The sequence below is a fragment of the Pristiophorus japonicus genome, unplaced genomic scaffold, assembly GCF_044704955.1.
Source record: "Pristiophorus japonicus isolate sPriJap1 unplaced genomic scaffold, sPriJap1.hap1 HAP1_SCAFFOLD_382, whole genome shotgun sequence".
Classification (NCBI taxonomy): Eukaryota; Metazoa; Chordata; class Chondrichthyes; family Pristiophoridae; genus Pristiophorus; species Pristiophorus japonicus.
In genome coordinates, this window is record NW_027253674.1 from 160,519 (window position 1) to 176,987 (window position 16,469).

The 16,469-nt window shown below is 43.1% G+C and overlaps 1 non-coding gene across 1 annotated transcript; it reads left to right on the forward strand.

Moving 5' to 3' along the window:
• The first annotated feature begins 1,290 nt into the window (after positions 1-1,290).
• On the forward strand, positions 1,291-1,371 carry trnas-aga (transfer RNA serine (anticodon AGA)). The gene has a single exon. It is a non-coding gene; the product is annotated as a tRNA-Ser (tRNA).
• Positions 1,372-16,469: the final 15,098 nt, after the last annotated feature.

The window sequence follows — 16,469 nt, forward strand, 5'->3', positions numbered from 1 at the left end:
ATATTGGTCTAGAAAACCATCCCTTATGCACTCGAGGAAATCCTCCTCCACCGTATTGCTTCCAGTTTGCTGAGCCCAATCTATGTGCATATTAAATTCACCCATTATAACTGCAGCACCTTTATTGCATGCACCCCTAATTTCCTGTTTGATGCCCTACCCAACATCACAACTACTGTTTGGAGGTCTGTACACAGCTCCCACTAACGTTTTTTGCCCTTTGGTGTTCTGCAGCTCTACCCATATAGATTCCACATCATCCAAGCTAATGTCCTTCCGAACTATTACATTAATCTCCTCTTTAACCAGCAATGCTACCCCACCTACTTTTCCTTTTATTCTACACTTTAATTCAACACGAATTTCCTCCCATTCTGATCAGTGATACCGGATTTTCATCTGTTGAACCTGCAATTTTTTGTTAACTATGTGACAGTCAGAGCCGATAAAGAAATGAAATTGTGAAATGTAGCTGTGTCGCTCGGTCTCTGCCTCTCTCTGACTCACTCTGTCTGACCCGGTTTCTCTGCTTATCTCTGTCTCTCAATCTGTCTCTTTCTCACGGTGTCCACTTCTGTTCCAATGGGATTCTCTCAGATTCTTTGCCTGACTGGCTCTCTCTTTCCCATCATTTCGGTCTGTCCATGTCTTTGCCTGTCTCTAACCTGAGAAGTATTTCCATCATTTTCTGTTTTAGTCTCTATCTCTTTCTATCTGTCTCTCTCCTTGTCACTGTCTTTATCATTGTCTTTCTCTCACTCTTTCCCTCTCTCTCTTAATAGATCACACACACACATCTCTGTATATGTATGTGCTTCAGTCTCTTTCTCACTCAGTGTGCCTCTCCTTCTCAGTCTCACACTTTCTGTCTCTCGTTGTCTCTATCTCGCTGTCTGTCTCTCCCTGTTTGTCGGTTTGCCTCTGCCTCTCAATGTGTCTGTCGACATCTTCTGGTGTCCAGTTCTGTTCACAGCTCAATTCCTGCTCTGACAGAGCTCGTACTCGTTAGTTTCGTGGTGAATATCCCCGCTTGTCACTCTAGGGACTGAAGTTGAATTCCACAACAAAAAGGCAGTTTTTTCAAAATGTAGAATATTACTTCTGTTTCTCGGACGAGATTCATATTAAATAGTTCCAGTGCAAGATAGAACTGTACAAATAGAGGTAGAGGATATTGCCTCTTCCAGATTTTGAGCAAACGGAGTGTTCTTCAGGAGTCTTTGGCCGTCTGCTGCACAGAGATAGATGACTGAGTTTTTTCTGAGCAACGTTTAAAAAGGCAGTGACTCAGTAGTCGTGGCCGAGTGGTTAAGGCGATGGACTAGAAATCCATTGGGTTATCCCTCGCAGGTTCGAATCCTGCCGACTACGATTCTCAGCATTTTTCATTCCATTTCACAATTTAACCAGTTCTCTGCCAAACTGATCATGAGATAGATGGAATAACGTCCCACACTTTTCAACACTGACATTTTTTATTAATCTGCAATATTCGCGATACTTACGGATAGGAAAATGGAAAAATCAGTCAAAGTTGCGACAGTGATTCAGCCTGTCTATCCCTCTATATGTCGAAGGCATCTGTGCATGCCCGTTGGTGCGTGTACATTTTTGGTTATATATGTGTGTGTGTCTCTGTGTCTGTCGATCTCTATATATGTCTCTGTGTATGTGCAACTATCTGTGGAAATAATCACCATGAATTTGGCATGTCCTGGAACTTATAAAAAAGATTAGGAAAAATAATACGGTTGTGATCTTTTGCATCGGCCTTGATTCAGTGGCAGCATTCTCGACTGAATCTGGAGTTTGTGTGTTCAAGTCGCACTCCTGAGACTTGAGCATATAATCTTGGCTAACACTCCAGTGCACCACTTGGGGAATTTTGCATTGTTGAAGCTGTTGACTTTCGGATGAAATGTGAAAGTGAAGCTCCGTCTGCATTCTCGGCTGGATATGAAAGGTCCCAGAGCATTATTCGAAAAAGAATAGGAGAGTTGCCCCCGTGTCAATATTCCTAAAAAATGTTCGTAAATGCTCACTGAAAGCTGATATGCATGTGTTTGTATGTGGGGTTGGGGTTGAAGCCCAGTTTCTCACAGAGACAGAATCCAGGTTCTCACAGAACCAGGATAGCTGAGTGGCTGAGGTGTTGGGATTCTCTCAGACACTTTGTCTGACTGGCTCTCTCTCTCCCATCATTTCGGTCTGTCCATGTCTATGCCTGTCTCTGTTAGTCCAGCCTTTAACCTGATAAGTATTTCCATCATTTTCTGTTTTAGTCTCTATCTCTCTCTCTCTGTCTGTTCCTCTCTTTGTCACTGTCTTTCTCATTTTCTTTCACTCACTCTTACCTTCTCTCTCTAAATAGATCAGACATACACACATCTCTGTATATGTATGTGTTTGAGTCTGTTTCTCACTCAGTCTGCCTCTCCTTCTCAGTCTTACTCTTTCTGTCTCTTGTTGTCTCTAACTCGCTGACTGTCTCTCCCTGCTTGTCGGTTTGTCTCTGTCTCTCAATGTGTCTGTCGTCTTCTCATCGTGTCCAGTTCCATTCACAGCTCGCTTCCTGCTCTGATAGAACTCATGCTCGTTCGTATAGTGCTGAGTATCCCCGCCTGTTTCGCCGGAGACCATGGTTCTACTTCCCGACGCGGTGGCAGCATTTACAAAATGCAGAATTTTACTTGTTTCTTGGTGTTGATTCATATTAAAAAGTTCTAGAGCAATATAGAACAGTACAAATACAGGAAGAGAAGATTGCCTCTTCCAGATTTTTAGCAAACGGAGACTTTTTCCGAATTCTGTGGCCGTCTGCTGCACAGAGATAGATGACTGAGTTTTATCTGAGTAACATTTAATGATGCAGCGAGCCAGTAGTCGTGGCCGAGTGGGTAAGACAAGGGACAAAAAATACATCGGGGTTTCTCTGCGCAGTTTTGAATCCTGCCGACTATGTTTCTCAGCATATTTCATTCTGTTTTACAATTTAACCACGTTACTGCAAAACTGATTCTGAGATAGATGGAGCAACGTCCCACATCTTTCGATGCAGCCGCTGTTTTCTTTCTTTCATTAATCTGCAGTATTCACGATACATACGGATAGAAAAACGCAAAAACCAGCCAAAGTAGCCTCAGTGACCCTGCCTGTCTATCCATCTATTTGTCTACGGCAACCTGTGTATATCTTGATCTGAGTGTCATGGTACATCAGTCATTGAAAGTTGGCATGTAGGTGCAGCAGGCGGTGAAGAAAACAAATGGCATGTTTGCCTTCATAGCTAGGGGATTTGAGTATTGTGCAGGAAGATATTACTGCAGTTGTACAGGGCCTTGGTGAGGTCACACCTGGAATATTGTGTTCAGTTTTGGTCCCCGAATCTGAGGAAGGACGTCCTTGCTATTGAGGGAGTACAGCGAAGGTTCACCAGCATGATTCCCGGGATGGCAGGATTGACATATGAGGAGAGACTGGATCAACTGAGCTGGTACCCACTGGAGTTTAGAAGAATGAGAGGGGATCTCACAGAAACATATAAAATTCTGACGAGGTTGGAAGAATGTTCTCATTGCTGGGGAGTTTGAGACCAAGGATTACAGTCTAAAAATAAGGGGTAAGCCATTTATGACCGAGATGAGGAGAAACTTCTTCACAGAGAGTGGTTAACCTGTGAAATTTTCTACCGCAGAAAGTCGTTGAGGCCAGTTCGTTAGATATATTCAAAAGGGAGTTAGATATGGCTCTTACGGCTAAAGAGATCAAGGGGTATAGAGAGAAAGCAGGAAAGGGGTACTGAGGTTGAATGATGAGCCATGATCTTATTGAATTGTGGTGCAGGCTCGAAGGGCCGAATGGCATATTCCTGCAACTAATTTCTATGTTTCTATGTTGATGCGTGTATATTTTTGGTTATTGTGTGTGCGCGTGTCTGTGTATGTCTATCTGTATGTATGTTTCTGTGTATATGCAACTGTCTGTGGAAATCATCACAATGAATTTGGTACGTCCCGGAACTTTTTAAAACACTTGGGGAAAATAATACGGTTGTGATCTTTGGTATCGGTTTTGATTCAGTGGCTCCATTCTCGACTGAATCAGGAGGTTGTGTGTGGAAGTCTCACTCCTGAGACTTGAACACATCATCTTGGATGACACTCAAATGCAGTATTTGGGGAATTTTGCATTGTTGAAGCTGTTGACCATCGGCTGAAATTTTAAATTGAAACTCCATCTGCACCCTCGGCTGGATGTGAAAGTTCCCAGAGCCTTAGTCGAAAAAGAATTGGAGAGTTGCGCCCGTGTCAATATTACGAAAAATGTTCGTAAATGCACCCTGAAATCCTATGTGTCTGTGTATCGCTGTGGGGGTGGAGCTGAAGCCCAGATTCTCACAGAGGCAGAGTCCAACCACTGACAGGATCAGGACCAGGATGGCCGAGTTGCAAAGTCGTTGGATTTAAGACCTAATGCGTTCTATACTCGTGTGGGTTCAAACCCAACTCCTGGTGATTCATTAATTAAACAGAGATTTTTCCCATCCTGCCTCGTGATACCCGATTTTCATCTGTTGAATTTCCAATTTTCTGCAACTAATTGACATTCTGAGCCGACAATGAAATGAAATTGTGAAATGTATCTGTGTTGCTCGGTCTCTGCCTCTCTCTCTCTTTAGATAGCTGTGAATGTGTTTGAGTGTCTGCCTCTCTCTGACACACTCTCTCTGTCACTATTTCTCTGTTTGTCTCTGTCTCTCAATCTGTCTCTTTCTCACGGTGTCTAGTTCTGTTGCAATGGGATTCTCTCAGACTCTCAGTCTGACTGCCTATCTCTGTACCATTATCTCTGCCTGTCCATGTCTTTGCCTGTCTCTGTTAATCCCTGTCTCTAACCAGATAAGTATTTCCATTATGTTCTGTTTTTGTCTCTATGTCTCTCTCTCTCTATCTGTCTTTCTCTCTATCTGTCGCCCTCTTTGACTCTCTCTTTGTCCCTGTCCTTTTCGCTGTCATTCCATCACTATTTGCCTCCCTCTCTTTATGGAGCACGCAAATACATTATTTGAGCCTTTTTCTCATTCAGTCTGATCCTCCCTTTCAGTCTCAAACTTTCTGTCTCTCTTTGTCTCTAGCTCGCTGTCTGTCTGTCCCCGTTTCCCTGCTTGTCTCTGGTTCTCAATGTGTCTGTCACTTTCTCACGGTGTCCAGTTCTGTTCGAATGGGATTCTCTAAGTCTCTCTGTCTGACTGTCTCACTCTTTCCCATCATGTCTTTCTGTCTTTGTTTCTGCCTATCTGTCTCTCTTTGACTGTCGCTTGTAATTCCTGTCTCTAACCTGCTGAGTATTTCCATCATTTTCTGTATATATCTTTGTCTCTCTCTCGATCTGTCGCTCTCTCTCTATCTGTCTCTCTCCTTGTCACTCTCTTTATCACTGTCTTTCTTTCACTCTTTCCCTCTCTCTCTTTATTGATCACACACACACATCTCTGTATATGTAGGTGTTTGAGTCTTTTTCTCAGAGTCTGCCTGACTTTTCAGTCTCACCTTTTCTGTCTCTCCCTGTTTGTCGGTTTGTCTCTGTCTCTCAATGTGTCTGTCGACTTCTGTTCGCAGCTCGATTACTGCTCTGACACAGCCCGCACCTTCGTCCGTATAGTCGTGATTTTGCTCCCCCGTTATGCAGGAGAACCGGGTTCAATTCCCCGACGAAAAAGCAGTTTTTTCAAAATGTCTAATTTTACTTCTGTTTCTTGGTATAGATTCATATTAAAAAGTTCCAGAACAATACAATACAGTAAAAATACAGCAACAGGAGATTGCCTCTTCCAGATTTTTTGCAAACAGAGACTTTTTCAGGATTCTGTGGCTGTCTGCTGCACAGAGATGGATGACTGAATTTTTTCTGAGTAACATTTAAAGTGCCCGAGACGCAGTAGTTGTGGCCGAGTGGTTAATGCGATGGACTTTAAATTCTTTGGGTTTTTTGCGCTCAGGTTTTAAATCCTGCCGACTGTAATTTTCATTCGATTTTAAAATTTAACCAGGTTTTTGCAAAACTAATCCTGAGATAGGTGGAATAACGTCCCACATCTTTCAACACTGACATCTATTTCTCATTTTTATTAATGGGCAATATTCAGATACATACGGATAGAAAAACGCAAACAACAGCCAAAGTAGCGACAGTGATTCAGCCTGTCTATCCCTCGAGATGTCTAAGGCATCTGTGCATGTCCGTTGGTGCATGTATATTTTTGGTTATGTATGTATGTTTGTCTCTCTGTGTCTGTCTATGTGTATATATGTCTCTGTGTATGTGCAACTGTCTGTGGAAATCATCACCATGAATTTGGTATGTCCTGGAACTTTTTAAAAAGACTTGGGGAAAATAATACGGTTGTGAACTTTGGTATCGGCTTCGGTTCAGTGGCAGCATCCTCGACTGAAAAACGCAAAAGCCAGACAAAGTAGCGACAGTGACCCTGTCTGTCTATCCATCTATTTGTCTAAGGCAACCTGTGTATATCTTGATCTGAGTGTCATGGTACATCAGTCATTGAAAGTTGGCATGTAGGTGCAGCAGGCGGTGAAGAAAACAAATGGCATGTTTGCCTTCATAGCTAGGGGATTTGAGTATTGTGCAGGAAGATATTACTGCAGTTGTACAGGGCCTTGGTGAGGTCACACCTGGAATATTGTGTTCAGTTTTGGTCCCCGAATCTGAGGAAGGACGTCCTTGCTATTGAGGGAGTACAGCGAAGGTTCACCAGCATGATTCCCGGGATGGCAGGATTGACATATGAGGAGAGACTGGATCAACTGGGCTGGTATCCACTGGATGTTTAGAAGAATGAGAGGGGATCTCACAGAAACATATAAAATTCTGACGAGGCTGAAAGAATGTTCTCATTGCTGGGGAGTTTGAGACCAAGGATTACAGACTAAAAATAAGGGGTAAGCCATTTATGACCGAGATGAGGAGAAACTTCTTCACAGAGAGTGGATAACCTGTGAAATTTTCTACCGCAGAAAGTCGTTGAGGCCAGTTCGTTAGATATATTCAAAAGGGAGTTAGATATGGCTCTTACGGCTAAAGAGATCAAGGGGTATAGAGAGAAAGCAGGAAAGGGGTACTGAGGTTGAATGATGAGCCATGATCTTATTGAATGGTGGTGCAGGCTCGAAGGGTCGAATGGCATATTCCTGCAACTAATTTCTATGTTTCTATGTTTATGCGTGTATATTTTTGGTTATTGTGTGTGCGCGTGTCTGTGTATGTCTATCTGTATGTATGTCGCTGAGTATGTGCAACTGTCTGTAGAAATCATCACCATGAATTTGGTATGTCCTGGAAATTTTTAAAAAACTTGGGGAAAATAATACGGTTGTGATCTTTGGTATCGGCCTTGGTTCATTGGCTCCATTCTCGACTGAATCGGGAGGATGTGTGTGTAAGTCCCACTCCTGAGACTTGAGCAGATAATCTTGGATGACACTCAAATGCAGTATTTGGAGAATTTTGCATTGTTGAAGCTGTTGACCATCGGCTGAAATGTTAAATTGAAGCTCCGTCTGCAACCTCGGCTGGATGTGAAAGTTCCCAGAGCATTACACGAAAAAGAATAGGAGAGTTGCGCCCGTGTCAATATTACGAAAAATTTTCGTAAATGCTCACTGAAACCCGATGTGTATGTGTGTATGTTGCTGTGGGGGTGGAGCTGAAGGCCACATTCACACAGAGGCAAAATCCAAACGCTACAAAGACCAGGATGTGCGAGTGGTTAAGGCGTTGGCCTTAAAATTCAATGGGTTTTTCGCACGTGGATTCGCACCCCAATCCTAGAATCTCTTTAATTTAACAGAGATTTTTCCCATCTTGCCCAGTGATCCCGGATTTTCATCTGTTGAATCTGTAACTCTGTGACACTCTGAGCCGATCATGAAATGAAATTGTGAAATGTATCTGTGTATCTCAGTCTCTGCCTTTCTCTCTTTAGAGAGCTGTGTATGTGTTTGTGTGCTTGAGTCTTTGTCTCCCTCAGTCTGCCTCTCTCTGACTCACTCTGTCTGTGCCTGGTTCTCTGTTTGTCTCTGTCTCTCAATCTGTCTCTTTCTCACGGTGTCCAGTTCTGTTCCAATGGGATTCTCTCAGACTCTCTGTCTGACTGTCTCTCTCTTTCCCAAATTCCCTGTCCGTGTCTTTGCCTGTCTCATTTTGTCCTTGTCTCTAATCTGATGCGTATTTCCATCATTTTCTGTTTTTGAAACATCGAAACATAGAAAATAACTGCAGGAGTAGGCCATTAGGCCCTTCGAGCCTGCACCGACATTCAATATGATCATGGCTGATCATTCCTTCAGTTACCCTTTCCTGTTTTTCTCTCCATACCACTTCATGCACTTAACCGTAAGGACCATACCTAACTCCCTCTTGAATATATCCAATGAACTGGCTTCAACAACTCTCTGTGGCAGGGAATTCCACAGGTCCACAACTCTCTGAGTGAAGAGGTTTCTCCTCATATCACTGCTAAATGGCCTACCCCTTATCCTAAGGCTATGTCACCTGGTTCTGGCTTCCCCAACATCGAGAACATTCTTCCCGAATCTAACCTGTGCAGTCCCGTCAGAATCTTATATGATTCTATGCGATCCCCTCTCATCATTCTAAACGCCAGTGATTAAAGGCCTAGTTGATCCAATCTCTCCTCATATGACAGTCCTGCCATCCCTGGAATCAGTCTGGTGAACCTTCGCTACACTCCCTCAACAGCAAGAACGTCCTTCCTCAGACTAGGAGACCAGAACTGAACACAATATTCCAGGTGTGTCGTCACTAAGGCCTTGTACAACTGCAGTAAGATTTCCTGGCTCCTATATTCAAATCCCCTAGCTACGAAGGCCAACATACCATTTGCCTTCTTTACCGCCTGCTGTACCTGCATGCCCACTTTCAGTGACTGATGAACCATAACACCAAGGTCTCATTGCACCTCAACTTTTTCTAGTCTTCCCCCATTCAGATAATATTCTGCCTTCGTGTTTTTGCCCCCAAAATGGATAACCTCACATTTATCCACATTATACTGCATCTGCCATGTATTTGCCCACTCACCTAATCTGTCCAATTCACCCTGCAGCCTCTTAGCGTCCTCCTCACAGCTCGTACCGCCACCCAGTTTAGTGTCATCCGCAAACTTGGAGATATTACACTCTATTCCTTCAACTAAATTGTTCATGTATATTGTAAAGAGCAGGCGTCCCAGCACTGAGCCCTGCGGCACCCCACTAGTCACTTACTGCCAGTCTGAAAAGGACCCGTTTATCCCGATTCTCTGCTTCCTGTCTGCCAACCAGTTCTCTGTCCATGTCAGTACATTAATCCCAATACCATGCACTTTGATTTTGTGCACCAATCTCTTGTGCGGGACCTTGTCAAAAGCCTATTGAAAGTCCAAATACACCACATCCACTGGTTCTCCCTTGTCCACTCTACTCGTTACATCCTCAAAAAATTCCAGAATATTCGTCAAGCGTGATTTCACTTTCATAAATCCATGATGATTCGGTCCGATCCTGTCACTGCTTTCCAAATGGGCTGCTATTTCATCCTTAATGATTGATTCCAACATTTTCCCCACTACTGATGTCAGGCTAACCGGTCTAGAATTACCCGCTTTCTCTCTCCCTCCTTTTTAAAAAAGTGCCTTCACATTAGCTACCCTCCAGTCCATAGGAACTGATCCAGAGTCGATAGATTGTTGGAAAATGATCACCAATGCATCCACTATTTCTAGGACCACTTCCTTAAGTACTCTGGGATGCAGACTATCAGGACCCGGGGATTTATCGGCCTTTAATCCCATCAATTTCCCCAACACAATTTCCCGCCAATAAGGATATCTTTCAGTTCCTCATTCTCACGAGACCCACAGTCCGCTAGTACATTCGGAAGGTTCCAGTGGGATTCTCTCAGTCTCTCTGTCTGACTGTCTCTCTCATTCCCATCATCTCTGTCTGTCTATGGCTCGACCTGTCTGTCTCTATTTGCCTGTCTCTGTTAGTTCCTGTCTCACCTGCTGAGTATTTCCATCATTTTCTGTTTATATCTCTGTATATCTCTCTATCTGTCGCTCACTCTTCATCTGTCTCTCTCCTTGTTATTGTCTTTATCACTGTCTTTCTCTCACTGTTTCCCTCTCTCTCTTTATATCTGTATGTCTGTTTGTGTCTTTTTCTCACTCAGTCTGCCTCTCCTTCTCAGTCTCACACTTTCTGTCTCTCGTTGTCTCGATCTCGCTGTCTGTCTCTCCCTGTTTGTCGGTTTATCTCTGTCTCTCAATGTGCCTGTCTACTCCTCATGGTATCCATTTCTGTTCTCAGCTCGATTCCTGCACTGACAGAATCCACACCCGTCAGCACTCATTCGTGTCTTAGTTAATATCCCTCTCTGTCACACGCGAGGTCGGCGTTCAATTCCCCGACCAGGATGAAGCATTTTTAAAATGTTGAATATTACTTCTGTATGTCCTGATACTTTATAAAAAGACTTGGGGAAAATAATACGGATGTGAACTTTGGTATCGGCTTTGGTTCAGTGGCAGCATTCTCGACTGAATAAGGAGGTTGTGTCTGTAAGTCCCACTCCTGCGACTTGAGCATATAATCTTGGCTGACACTCAAATGCAGTATTTGGGGAATTTTGCATTGTTGAAGCTGTTGACTTTCGGATAAAATGTTAAATTGAAGCTCCGTCTGCACCCTCGGGAGGTTGTGAAAGTTCCCAGTGCATTACTCGAAAAATAACAGGAGAGTTGCCCCTGTGTCAATATTACTATAAATATTCGAAAATGCTCATTGAAAACCTGTGTCTGTGAGAGTGGAGCTGCAGCCCAGATTCTCACAAAGACAAAATCCGAATATTGACATAACCAGGATGGCCGAGTTGTTCAGGCGTTGGACGGAAATTCCGATGGGTTTATACCTGCGTGGGTTCGAACCCTACTCCTGGTACATCTTTAAATTCACACCGATTTCCTGCCATCCTGCTCATTTATTCCCGAATCTATTCTGTTGAATCTGCATTTGTCGATAACTTTGTAACATTCAATGAAATGGGATTGTGCAATGTATCTGTGCCTCTCACTCTCTGTCTTTAGAGTGCTCTTCATGTATTTGCGTCTGACTCCCTGTGTCTGAGGAATTAGAAGCTGAATTTCGGGAGCTGGGAGCCAAGTTAACAAATCGGACCTCAAAGGTAGCAATCTCAGGGATAGCTACCACTTTTCAGATTATGAAGGGCAGGATAGTTCAGATGAATGTGTGTTGCAGAAGGGAGGGATTCAATTTCTTGGGACATTGGAACCGTTCTGGCGGAGCTGGGACCTGTGCAAACCTCAGCAGAACCAATGTCCACGAGGGAGAGTTTGCTCGTGTTGTTGGGGAGGGGTTAAACTGATCTGGCAGCGGGATGGGAACCTTTGGGGTAAAAAAGTAAGGGTGGAGGGCAGAGAAACCAAAGGCAAAAATCAAAAAGGGCCACATTGCAGCAAAATTCTAAAGGGACAAAGTCTGTTAAGATAACAAGCCTGAAGGCACTGTGCCTCAATGCGAGGAGTATTCGTAATAAGGTGGACAAATTAACTGCACAGGCAGCAATTAATGAATATGATGTAATTGGCATCACGGAGAAATGGCTCCAGGGTGACGAAGGCTGGGAACGCAACATCCAGGGGTATTCACCAGTCAGGAAGGATAGACACAAAGGAAAAGGAGGTGGGGTGGCATTGCTGGTTGAAGAGGAAATTAACACAATAGTCAGGAAGGACATTCGTGTGGATTCTACGTGGGTGGATCTGTGGAATATCAAAGGGACAAAAACGCTAGTGGGAGTTGTGTACCACCAAACAATCGTAGTGAGTTTGCTGACAGCATCCAACAAGAAAGTAGGGATGTGTGCAATAAAGGTACATCAGTTATCATGGGCGACTTTAATCTACATATAGATTGGGCTAACCAAACTGGTCACAATACGGTGGAGGAGGATTTGCTGGAGTGTATTAGGGATGGTTTTCTCGACCAATATGTCGAGGGACGATCTAGAGGGCTGGCCATCCTAGACTGCTTGATGTGTAATGCGAAAGGACTAATTAGCAATCTTGTTGTGCGAGGCCCCTTGGGGAATAGTAACCACAATAAGGTAGAATTCTTTGTTAAGGTGGAGAGTGAAACGGTTAATTCTGAGACTGGGGTCCTGAACTTAAGGAAAGGTAACTTCGATGGTATGAGACATGAATTGGCTAGAATAGACTGGGAAATGATACATAAAGGGTTGACGGCAGATAGGCAATGGAAAACATATAAAGATCACATGGATGAACTTCAACAATTGTACATCCCTGTCTGGAGTAAAAATAAAACGGGGAAGGTGGCTCAACCGTGGCTAACAAGGGAAATTAAGGTTAGCGTTAAATCCAAGGAAGAGGCATATAAATTGGTCCGAAAAAGCATCAACCCGAGGACGGGGAGAAATTTATAATTCAGCAGAGGAGGACAAAGGGTTTGATTAGGAGGGGGAAAATAGAGTATGAGAGGAAGCTTGCTGGAAACAGAAACACTTCTATAAATATGTGAAGAGAAAAAGAGTAGTGAAGGCAAACGTAGGTCCCTTGCAGTCAGATTCAGGTGAATAGGGAACAAAAAAACGGTAGACCAGTTGAACAAATACTTTGGTTCTGCCTTCACGAAGGAAGATGCGCATAATCTTCTGGACATACTACATGACCGAGGGGCTAGTGAGAAGGAGGAACTGAAGAAAATCCTTATTTGTGGGACATTGTGTTAGGGAAATTGATGGGACTAAAGGCCGATAAATCCCCGGGGCCTGATGGTCTGCATCCCAGAGTATTAAGGAAGTGGCCCTAGAAATAGTGGATGCATTGGTGATTATTTTCCAAAAGTCCATCGATTCTCGGTCAGTTTGCATGGACTGGAGGGTAGCTAATGTAACACCACATTTTGAAAAAGGAGGGAGAGAGAAAACGGGTAATTATAGACCAGTTAGCCTGATATCAATGGTGGGGAAAATGTTGTAATCAATTTTTAAAGATGAAATAGCAGCCCATTTGGAAAGCAGTGACAGGATTGGTCCAAATCAGCATGGAATTATGAAAGGAAAATCAAGCTTGACAAATCTTCTAGAATTTTGTGAGGATGTAACTAGTAGAGTCGACAAGGGAGAACCAGTGGATATGGTGTAGTGGGACTTTCAAAATACTTTTGACAAGGTCCCACACAAGAGGATGGTGTGCAAAATTAAAGCACATGGTATTGGGGGTAATGTATTGACGTGGATAGAGAACTGGCTGGCAGACTGGAAGCAGAGAGTCGGGATAAACGGGTTATTTTCATAATGGCAGGCAGTGACTAGTTGGGTGCCGCAAGGCTCAGTGCTGGGACGCCAGCAATTTACAATATACATCAATGATTTAGATGAAGGAATTTTGTATAATATCTCCAAGTTTGCAGATGACATTATGCTGGATGGCGGTGTGAAATGTGAGGAGGATGCTAAGAGGCTGCAGGGTGATTTGAACAGGTTTGGTGAGTGGGCAATTGCATGGCAGATGTAGTGTAATGTGGATAAATGTGAGGTTATGCACTTTGGTGGCAGAAACAGAAAGGCAGAATATTATTTGAATGGCGGCAGATGAGGAAAAGGGGAGGTGCAATGAGATCCGGGTGTCATGGTACATCAGTCATTGATGGTTGGCATGCAGGTGCAGCAGACAAAAAGAAGGCAAATAGCATGTTGGCCCCATATCTTGGGGATTTGAATATAGCAGCTGTACTGGGCCTTGGTGAGGCCTCACCTGGAATACTGTGTTCAGTTTTGTTCTATCTGAGGAAGGACGTTCATGCTATTGAGGGAGTGCAGCAAAGGTTCACCAGACTGATTTCCGGTATGGCAGGACTGACATATGAGGAGAGATAGGATCGACTGGGCCTGTATTCACTGGAGTTTAGAAGAATGAGAGGGGACCTCAGAAACATTCTGATGGGACTGGGCAGGTTAGATGCACGAAGAATGTTCCCGATGTTGGGGAAGTCCAGAACCAGTGGTCACAGTCTGAGGACAAGGGATAATCCATTTAAGACCGAGATGAGGAGAAACTTCTTCACTCAGAGAGTTGTTAACCTGTGGAATTCGCTTCCGCAGAACGTTGTTGATGCCAGTTCATCAGATATATTCAAGAGGGAGTTGGGTATGGCCCTTAAGATAATGGGATCAACGGGTGTGGAGCGAAAGCAGGAAAGGGGTACTGAGGTGAATGATCAGCCATGATCTTATTGAATGTTGATGCAGGCTCGAAGGGGCGAATGGTCTATTCCTGCAACCTTTTTCTATGTTTCTATGTTTCTATGTTTCAGGGTACGTGCACCTAATGGCCCAGTGTGTTGTGCCATTTCTTTCAACTGGGTGCTATTTATTGAATCTGTAACTTGCCCGGTTTGTATCTGATCCATATTGTGTCTCACCTGACCAATCATCCATCTCCCATAGGCTGACATGTGTCTCTTTTCCTTTCCTCAGCATCGTCCTCTCAATTCCTGCTTATTTAGCTCGTTAATTGTTCGTGCATGGCCTTCCAATACGGATACACCCTGTAGCATTTTTTTGGATGTTTTGTATCCTAACTGTGAAGACTGTATCCCAATCCTGGTCTGTTTCCGGATTAGTAACTCCGTTGTTCCCCTCAAACTATCTACACCTGCCTGGATCGCCTGTATATCTGGTGTATCTACTTGAGATGTCCCTGTACAGCTAATGCGTAATTTGCTATAGATCTCCTCTGTCTTCCTTCTTTGTGTCTCAGCTGCTTGTGTTACTCCCTTGCTCCTGATGTGTCACTAGCTATTCTCAGGATTGTGTCTAGCCTTGTGGCTTATTTTTTCTGGCTGTTCAATTTATGCTCACAGGTCACATTTCATGCTGGACATTGTCAAATAACAACATTACTTCTGTTCCAGGTTTAACTACCACGCAATTTCCCAAGGTTAATTCCCTGGTTTACAATATTCAGGTAACATTTTTTACACACTTATCTTATGGCTTCAAGACAAACGCTCCTGACACTTAGATGCCGCCCCCTAGAGGCTGCTTTACGTAGCCTCTGGTGTGGTAAAATGCTTCTGGGCCCCCTCGGGGCGGCCTTGCAGCTTGTCCTTGTAGAATCGAAAGCACGGTGATGATCACGTTTATATTCTGTTGTTAAAACACATCCTGGAAATTCCAGGTTTTAGTTAGAGTCTTACCATTTCCATTTCAACCGGATTTTCCTTTCACTAGCCTATTGGTTCTGCAATTGCTGTGGTTAGGCACAAAATTCCTGCAATAGCTAAAGAACCCCAATATCTTACACACCCCTCAGGCTGGGTTTAGTCGGGGCATAATCCTAATATCCTCCTTCCTGTCATTGGACAATGTCCGAGTTCCTTGGGATATTTTGTGTCCCAGGTACTGTACGACAGCTTGTCCGATTTGTGCCTTTTTGGGATTTACTTTCAATCCTGCTTTCCGTTATCTCAAATGTCTTTTCCATAACTAGAACAAAGTCTAACACATAGGCTTTGATAACTGCTTTCCGTTATCTCAACTGTTCCAGTTTCAAAGATTTTACGTCTCACTTTCTGTGGTTCTTCAACCACCGTATCTGAAGTCACAAGTTCAACTTATATTTTCCTTTGTTCTAAACTGCTAAAGCCTGCCGTTTTAACATTTTAATGTTTTCAAAGTTCCTTTTAACTTTCACAGATAGCTCCCCACTTGCCCAGGAGTTTGACCTGATCCCTGAAGGTATTTCTACATTGTTTCGAAACATTATAGTTTTATTTCTTTTTTTTTAAGAGATCAGATTTAACTTTTTATGTTGTGTATTTTCTTAAACAGTGGTACTTGAAATCTTCACAACAAAATTAACTCTTCACTGCTTCCATCCTAATTTCTGCTCCCCTTTTGTAGTATTTGTATTTATTGTTGGATTATGAAATGTCAAGTATGGTAAAACTGTTTTTTAAACGGACTTCTCATTTATGCTTATAGTGATTCACAGATCACAGAATGCAAAGTACTTGTTTTATAATTATGTGCCTATCTTCTGTTTTAGAATCTGAACGTCAAAAACTCTAATCTTTTGCGCTGTAACTTCAATTGTGTGATACAGTATCTCATAAATTACCTCTTTTTAAGCTTCAGCTTCTGACGCAGTATGTTTACTTTTATTAAAGGGCTTCCAAACACAATATTTTCCAATACAACCAAAATGTTTGACAAGGAGAATCACCTGAAATATCTCAAAGTCCCAATTCAAATATTGTATTGCCAATCTTTTATTTAAAAATCTTTTTACTGAGCGAGAAGCTTTCGCATCAAGATTTTACACAAAGGAATATGGGGGCGTATTT